The sequence below is a fragment of the Oryctolagus cuniculus genome, chromosome 2 (assembly GCF_051225735.1).
Source record: "Oryctolagus cuniculus isolate XC-2025 breed Fujian yellow rabbit chromosome 2, ASM5122573v1, whole genome shotgun sequence".
Taxonomy (NCBI): Eukaryota; Metazoa; Chordata; class Mammalia; order Lagomorpha; family Leporidae; genus Oryctolagus; species Oryctolagus cuniculus.
Genome location: NC_142868.1, coordinates 104,417,123 through 104,425,665, shown reverse-complemented (window position 1 = coordinate 104,425,665; position 8,543 = coordinate 104,417,123).

The window sequence follows — 8,543 nt, the reverse complement described above, 5'->3', positions numbered from 1 at the left end:
AGGACTTGGGCCATCTTCCACTGCTATCCCAGGCCACAGCAGGGAGCTGGATGAGAACTGGAGCTGCAGGGACTCAAACCGGCGCCTGTATGGGATGCCGGCACTGCAGGTGGAAGCTTAGCTCACTACCTCACAGCACCTGCCCCTTCATGCAACATTCTTGAAATTAAAAGTTTCAGTGATAGTTGCAGATGAATGGCTGGGGCTGGGAAGGGAGAGTAGGGTCAGTAGTGGCTATGAAAGGCTGTTCTCTGAGCTATGCTGGCGACAGCCGCCAGAACCAACACATGTGATAAGATCACATATAGCTAAATGCTCTCACGCACACACACGTGCATGAAAAACACGAGCTGCATAACGCCAATGGATCGCACCAATGTGTGGTTTCATAAGGTGTTGTCCCTGGGGGAAACGTGAAGATTACAGGGGCTCTGTGTTGTGTATTTCTTTACACCACAATGTTCTCAAAAGAGAAAGTTTTAAAAAGAGAAAGAGGAGTCGGGGACTGAGTTTCAGGCAAAAATGCACACAGCCAGTGGGGCTAAGAGCTGTGCCGAAGAATGAGGCCGTGGAAGATGCTAAGGGCATGGCAAGGACGAAGACCTTGAGGTGGGCAGGGAGGCGCACGGGGCTGCGGGTGGCCTGGGGAGGCTCTTGCACCCCTGACTGCTGACCGCTCTCCCGGGGATGGCTGAGAACATAGCCTGACAGTGCAGGCTTTCCACAGCGGCTTCGGCAGTGCAGTGCAGCTGGGGCGGGGCTGAGACGCTCCTACCCTGGGAAGCAAGTCTCCGCAGAGAGCCGGGGCGGCTGCAGGCTGAACGGGACACGGAGACAGCACCTGCCACGTTGCGCCAGTCTGTTCTGTTCCACTCTATTCTGTGTATTTCTGGCCCCCTGTTATTTGAGACTCGGCATTTTTGAAAATAACTGAAAAGAATTCCTGCGGGGGGTCCTCCTTTCCTACAGGAAGGAAACAGGGGGTATCCCCCGAGCAGATGCTGGAAGCGGCTTTTCTCCTTAGGGAACCCGCTTTGGGCTCTTTAATTACAGATTTAATCAGCTCATTACCTAAGTACCTCTTAGTAGGACCTGGTGCAGTAGGTGTTAATTGAAGGCAAGGCTTTGAAGATTACTCTTCTGCAGGGACAGGGCAAGGAGGCAGCTGCAGCCAGGTCCCCTGGCGGCATGGCCGTGACCAGCTCGGCACGGCCGGTTCAGACAGTCACCACCCTCTGCGAAGGCAGCACTTTGTGTAGTGTTTACAGTTTTGGTGGAAATACTCTTCAGTATTTCATTTTTAAAAAGAAGTTGTGGGGACTGCACTGTGGCGTGGCAGGTTAAGCGCCAGCATCCCATATGGGTGCCGTTCAAGTCCCGGCTGCTCCTCTTCTGATCTCGCTCCCTGCTGATGGTCTGGGAAAGCAGTGGAAGATGGCCCAAGTGCTTGGGCCGCTGCACCTGCGTGGGAAACATGGAAGGAGCTCCTGGCTCCTGGCTCCTGGCTTTGGATTGGCCCAGCTCTGGCCATTGCAGCCATTTGGGAAGTAAACCAGCAGGTGCAAGCTCGCTCTCTCTCTCTCTCTCTCTCTCTCGGTCTTCCCCTTTCTCTGCCTGTAACTCTAAAATAAATAAATAAATCTTTTAGAAAAATTGTACAATGGACACGTGCGAACTGAAGCTCCAGTAGTTGCAATCTGTCCAACATTAGAACATGAGTTTTGAGGGGGCATCTTTGTGTTTCCAAGCGGTCTGTCACGTGGTTCTCAGCCACAGCCACTTGTTAGCCATCTTTAAGAAAAACAAACAAACACCAGTGTCCAGCCCACCCGGAAGATTCTGTCTCGTGGACCCAGGTGGCAGCATTTCCCAGAGGCTCCTAGGACCACTAACAATCGCCAGGACTAAGAACCGATGCTCAAGGTCCTCCCTGCCACGAAAGCAGCGTAGTGGGCAGCGGCACCCACTGGGGCGGCTGCACAGCACGCCAGACTCACGCTGATGGGAACGATGGAGGAGAGAGGTTGTGCCGCAGGACCACTGAGAGTTCAGAAGGAGCTGTGTGGGTTCCAGCCCCCTCACACCTGCAGGTTGCATCGTTAAGAGCAGGTTCTACAAGGTGCGAACCCCCAGGTCTGGTCAGGAAGTGGGCCCTTCACCTCCCTCATTTTGGGACCTGTGCTGGTCCACACCGTCTCTCTGACAACAGCCCGGGGTCCTCTCGCAGTTGCTCACTTGTTCTCCTCCAGCCTCTGTGCTTAGCGGGCATCGTGTAGCATCTCTGAGGGCAGGCCTGGGGACACCAGTGTGCAGGACACGTCTCTAGTGCCTGCTCTCTGAGCCTGGGCTCTGGCACTCTGCTCTGGGACCCTGAGGACAACACCAAGCATGGCGAGTGCCAAGCTGAGCTCACGCCATCTGAGTAGCTACATGGCAGGTGTTTTTAGCTACCGAGTCCCAGGGTGGTCTGCTATGAAGTGTTAGGTGACTGCATCAAGGATCTTGGCCTGACCCCAATCCCTGGGTTGAGGCTCGACCTCTCTGTGCCAGAGAGAGGGGACAGCAGGTGCAATACCGGCTGACTTCCGGGGTAAGCCGGGGACAGGGTGGAGAGCCGCGCTGCCTCGTTTCGGAATTCTTCAAATTTACCTTCTTGCACATCTCTTCAATGCCAGCTGATCCTAGTCCTTAGAGGCCGGATGCACTATCAGAAATAAGCAAATGTCAGCAGAAGCCGGGCCCACACACACAAAGCACAGAGACCCATGCTGTGTTCTTCAGCCGCTGTCCTTGAAGTTGATTCCCCGAGAAAAGTCCCAAATGCATTTTGAGCTGGGGCTGCACCCCCCTGGAATGTTTGTGTCTTCCTTGGAACCTAAGAGCGTAGAGAAATTCTGGAGAATTCCCTAAAACCACAGCTTTTTGCCTTGCACGCGGAAGATCGACCGTCAGAATCAACACTCACAGTGTGTGTATGTTGTGCCATGGCGCTCACACCGACTGGCACAGGGGCGCTGCAGCCGGGAGGAGGCGGAGCCTGTGCTTGGCCAGCCCTCAGGGGACCAAAGAGCTTCCCACCATTGCCCTCACCCACCACGTGCCCCGCTCTCCCTCTGAGCTGGGATCCTGAGATGCCCAGTTCTCAACGAGCCACAGACCCCAGGCAGCGCTGGCAAGGGCGGCAAGGAGCCTGAGGTCTCAGACGGAAGCGTCCACAGGGAGACCTCGGTGCCTCTCAAGGGTAGGCCAGGGCCAGCCGCCTGGGGCCCACGGGCCTCAGAGGCCAGAGAGGAGCTGCCGGATTCAGCGTGCTCTGCCGACTCCAGCCTGGGAAACCCCTGTGGGTGTCTGTGTGTTTCCCGCTCGCTGCATGTCCCGGGTGCTGGCTCCACTTTCCCCTCTCCCTTCAGTTTTCGGGGTCTCCCTGTCCTCCCACTGGCATCTGGAGCACACAGAGGGAGCCACTTCCTTTTGCTCTTTGTTCTCCGAGTGGGGTCAGACGCCTTGGTGTGGACAGCCCCTAAGACCCGGTGTGCCGGGACGTGGGCTCAGCACACGGCAGCTGCAAAACTCCTTTTCTGGCTGGGGCTCCAACCCGCACGGGACCCACAGCCCTGCCCCTCAGCCTTTATTCCTAGCACAGTGGGTCACTTCCTCTAGGAAGCCCTCCCTGATGCCCTCAGCCAGCAAGCATTGCTTCCCTGGTAGGACAGGAGCTTCCCCGGGGTGTGGAATGTGCCTTGTGGATTTGCTGGTGGTTTCTCCAGGACTTGGTACACTATCTGTGCAGTGTAGTATGTGCCACAGAGTCCACCATTAAGTGGTTTCATGTGGCATACAGAAATACCTGCTGGGGGCGGGCTCTGTGGCACAGTGGGTTAAACCACCACTGGCAACACCAGCATCCCACATGGGTGACGGTTCCAATCCCTGCTGCTCCACTTCCAAGTCCTTGGGCCCCTGCACCCATATAGGAGACCTGGAGGAGGCTCCTGGCTCCTGGCCCAGCCCTGGCCATTTGCAGAGTGAACCTGCAGACGGAAGATTTCTCTCCTCTCTCTCTCCCTCTCAGTAACTCAGCTAAATAAAATAAAATACATACATACAAAGAAAAGAAATATCTTCAGTCCAAAAGCTGTCCCTGCATAGAAGAGCCTACACACATTCACACGTGTGTACACCCGCTCCTACAAATGCTCACAGGCACGTGTGACACACCACGTAACCCCTCGCTGCCACCCAACCTGCTTACACACCTGAGCTCAAGTAGGCCGGTACGTACTGAATCAACTGGCACGTGCCAGGTACTGCTGGTCCCAGGGAGGGCTTGGGACTTCAGGTGCGTCAGCTCTGCAGAAAAGCGGCCAGACCCCCAGGAAGGTGGACACTTGGCAGAAGCGACACATTTGGAGCAGGCTGGCGATGGCTTCCCTCCGCCCCTCTGTGGGGGAGAGGGTTTTGGCAGAGCTGGATGGGGCGGATGGGGAGACACTGTTGCCTGCCAAACTTTGCTTCTTCTGGAGCTGCCTCAGGGGAGGTTACACAGGGCAATGGGCAGATCCCAGCCCAGACAGGGTCACCAGCCACAGCCGGGGTCTCTGGGGAGGTGGAGGCTGGGCAGGGCCCCTGTGGTTGGGCAGGGGCAGGGCTCAGCAGGACACGACAAGGACACATTTGATGTACTGTGCTGTGTCAGCAGGTACCCTGCCCTCTCCTGTGGCTACACCAGGACCTGTATTGAACCCTGGGAACTGGAGCCACCCAAGGGGGCCTAGAGGGTCCTGGAAGGGAGCCAGGAAAGGTGGGGGGGTCTCCCTGTGCAGTGGCCGGCAGTGTCCCCAGGGACCAAGAGCCTCAGGCACGTGGAAGGACAGACCCTGATCAGTACAAAAGGTTGGTGCACCTGACTGTCCCTCCCCCGGGGTTCAGCCCACAGAGCGCCGGGGGCCACGGGGCCCTTCCTGGTGTCTGCTCTCCAGCGCCGCCCCTGCCCCACAGGGTGGCTTCTTCCATCTCAAGTTCCTCTGCAGTCTCTTGTTCATGGAATAAATCCCCTGTTGGTGGCCCCGAGGCTGTCTATCTTTTGGCCATCAGAACAGCTGTTTTCTTTTAGAAAAGAAAAATAAACAGCTCTTGCCTCTCTTAAGACTGGTGTTCCTGGGGCCACTGCCTGCAGCACTGGCATCCCATATGGGCGTCTGTTCTAGACCCTACTAGACTCTACTTCTGAACCAGCTCTCTGCTATAGCCTGGGAAAGCAGTGGAGGATGGCCCAAGTGCTTGGGCCCCTGCACCCACGTGGGAGACACAGAAGAATCTCCTGGCTCCTGGCTTCAGATCAACTCAGCTCCAGCCATTGAGGTCAGTTGGGGAGTGAACCAGTGGATGGAAGACCTCTCTCTCTCTTCCTCTTTCTGCCTGTAACTCTACCTCTCAAATAAATAAATAAAATTTTTTTAAAAAGCAGGATATTAAGAATGATGCACTACTGTAGTTCTAATGATCTGTGGTTATTTAAAAATTTTACTGCATATGAGTGAAATTGACATGTTTTCATTTGATTATTGTTTATAAACCTTGTCTATATTCCCACTGAACTATGTCTTTTAATAAAAACAAAGCAGCATAATCAATGTGTGCCTTTAGTTTTGTGTAAGAAATACTGGAATGGGAAGATTCTAACAAAATGGGGAGAGAAGAAAGAGCCGAGAGAGCGCTCTGAGACTCCTGTGGGCACGCCTCTGTCACATTTGCATCTTAACCACAAAAATACCTTAAAGATGCAAAAATAGTCAGCTTTGGACATCAAAGCTGACCACCCCACCCACTACTCTCTTCCTAATGGAGGTCACTGCACCTGTTCACCCTCGCAGACCTGCAGGAGGCAGGGCCAGGCCGGGCTGGTTGCGGGTTGCTGATGGAGGAGCTGCCAGGCCATCTGCGGAGAGGGAGGGAGGGAGGAGAAGAGGCACTGGGAGCCTGGGGATGGCTGGTGAGGGGGAGCTGCCCCGGTCCTTCCCGCAGCTCCTCCCAGCCCACACCCGCACTCACTGTAGGCCGACAGCCAGGAAACAGGGTGTAACCCCAGGGCGGAGCAGAGGGCAGAGCCACGCTTTGGAATCTCTCTGGCTTTGGTCTCGGAGCCTGCTGATGCTGCCGTGGGACCACCTCACGTTCCGCCTGGGGCCCTGCGTTTGATGCCAGCTGTGCAAGCAGCCCATACGCACTCTTTGCCCCTGCAGAGAGACACCAGCTCTGCACTCCTGGCCGCTTCTCTCTGCTCTGAGGACGGCTGCTTGGTGCGGCACTCACAAAAGGAAGCGCTGGCAGAGCCTGCATCACGGCTGAGTTATTCAGACCATGGCAAATCCCACGTCTCACCCTGAACTCAGCCCTGGAATGTGCCTCTTGGCTCCGAAGACTGCAAAGCAGTCTGGACATGACTTTTCAATTGTTCACTGGGAGCATGACTGATTTGTACTTTTTCAATTAACTCATCAAAGGACCTAGATGTTAATCAAACTTCCCATGGGGCCAAGTGGAATTACTGTCAATCTGAATGGGGGGAGCTCTCTGGCAGCCTGTCCCAGAGCTCTGTCAACAAAACAGTCTCACCGTTCATGTCAGGCATAAATATCCCATCTACCAGTTACCCAGGTACACGAAACAGCGGCAGAATCAAGGTCACGGTCGTCTCAAGGGGAGGGGCTCATGCAGCCTCATCCGTGAGCGATGGCTCCACTTGAGTAATGGGAAACCTTAAGCCAGCTATTTACAACAACTGCTGGAAGGTCGTTTGCAGAGTGGTCAGGGTTCCTCCAAGAGGATGGCACAGCTGTAACATGGCAGTAGGTGTCACTGCTCCCTACACTTGGCCGCACGTTCCGGAGGGAGTTCAGGGGTGGTGGCATGTGTGTGTGTGTGTGGGGGGGGGGTTGCTGAAGGACTCAGCTGGGGAGCCTACGGAAGGGCTCGGGGCTCAGGGACTGGACCCGCCTCTGATCACTGTCACAGGCGCATTCACCCATCAGAAGGGAGACGCTTTCTCTTCTGTGACAGGCTCTGGGACATCTATTGGCAAAAACATACAAGTGGCATCCGCCAAGCGAGTTGCCAAAGAGATGTTTTCATTCTTTAGATCTCAGACAAGATTTAGAAATCGCATGAAAGTGGGGTTATTCCTCCCGAAACCACAGGGGCCCCAGAAACCCATTTGCATGAGCCCAGCCACCACAGTCTGCATTTCTAAAGGGCTCCCGTGGAGCAGAGCTCGGAAAGCACTGTGATAAAAGACCCCTGGGTGCACCTGATTCTTTCCATTTCTCCCAGGCAAATGCAATACTTCTGTAATCCAGCCCTGACAAGGTGCCCCTGTGTCGGGTGTGACTAAACTCCTGGAGGATCTTGTGAGGATGTAGACTTCAGAAATACACCCCAGGACTGATAAGGCAAAGCTAAGCCGAGGAACAGTGGTTACGATGTGGCTCGGGACACCCAGAGCCCACATCAGAATGCCTGAGTTCGAGTCCCGACCCTGCTCCTGATTCCAGCTGCCTGCAATGCAGACCCCAGCAGGCAAAGGTGATGGCTCAAGTGACTGGTTCCTGCCACTCACGTGGGAGGCCTGGATTGAGCTCCCAGCTTTGGGGGAGTGCACCAGCAGATGGAAACTCTCTTTCTCTCTCTCTCTCTCTCCCCCCTCCCTCTCTCTTTCTCTCCCTCCCCTCCCTCCCCCCTCCTCCCTCCCCCCTCCTCCCTCCTGCCTTCCTCCCTCCCTCTCCCCTCCCTCTCTCGCTCTCTTCCCTCCCTCTCTCTCTTTCCTCTCTTCTTCTCTATGCCTCTCAACTAAATAAATGCTTTTTGTAAAAAGAGCTAAGTGTCAACCACTCAGCTGTCACACTTAGGCCTGCGTTCTATGTTCAGCCTCACGGACATTTCCCAGCATGCCCCAGGATCTGAATCGGGCCAGATCTCTCAGGATTACCCATCACTGCCTCCTGTTCTGCCACTTCCCCATCTCCTTTAGCCCCTGTGAGGCAGCTGGCAGGGCTGCATCCCCAAGCAGTCGCCACCGGCTGCCTCCACAGCGCCCACTGCTGGTGACAGCGCCTGGTGAGTTGAGCTGAGGGAGGTTTGCTCCTGCATTGCAGTGAGAAAGCCTCTCCCGGCTCAGCAGACTGCGACGCGCCCTCTGTGCCCTGCGCCCCTTTTTCCACGAGAAGAGAAGGGCCCTGCAGATGCAGGCCAGCCTGCCTGCCCCGAGGGCCGGACCAGGGTGCAGGCTGGAGTGTGGATGCACACACCCTGCCCAGGCTCTGCCCTTACCCAGGGAGTGGAGCTGGGGGAGCAGCAGGCCCTCTCTACTTTGAGCCTTTTCTTTCTTTTAAAGATTTTATTTATTTATTTGAGAGGTAGAGTTACAGACAGAAAGAGGGAGAGAGAGAGAGGTCTTCCATCCACTGGTTCACTCCCCAAATGGCCACAATGGCTGGAGCTGTGCTGATCCAAAGCCAGGAGCCACGAACTTCTTCTGGGTCTCCCAT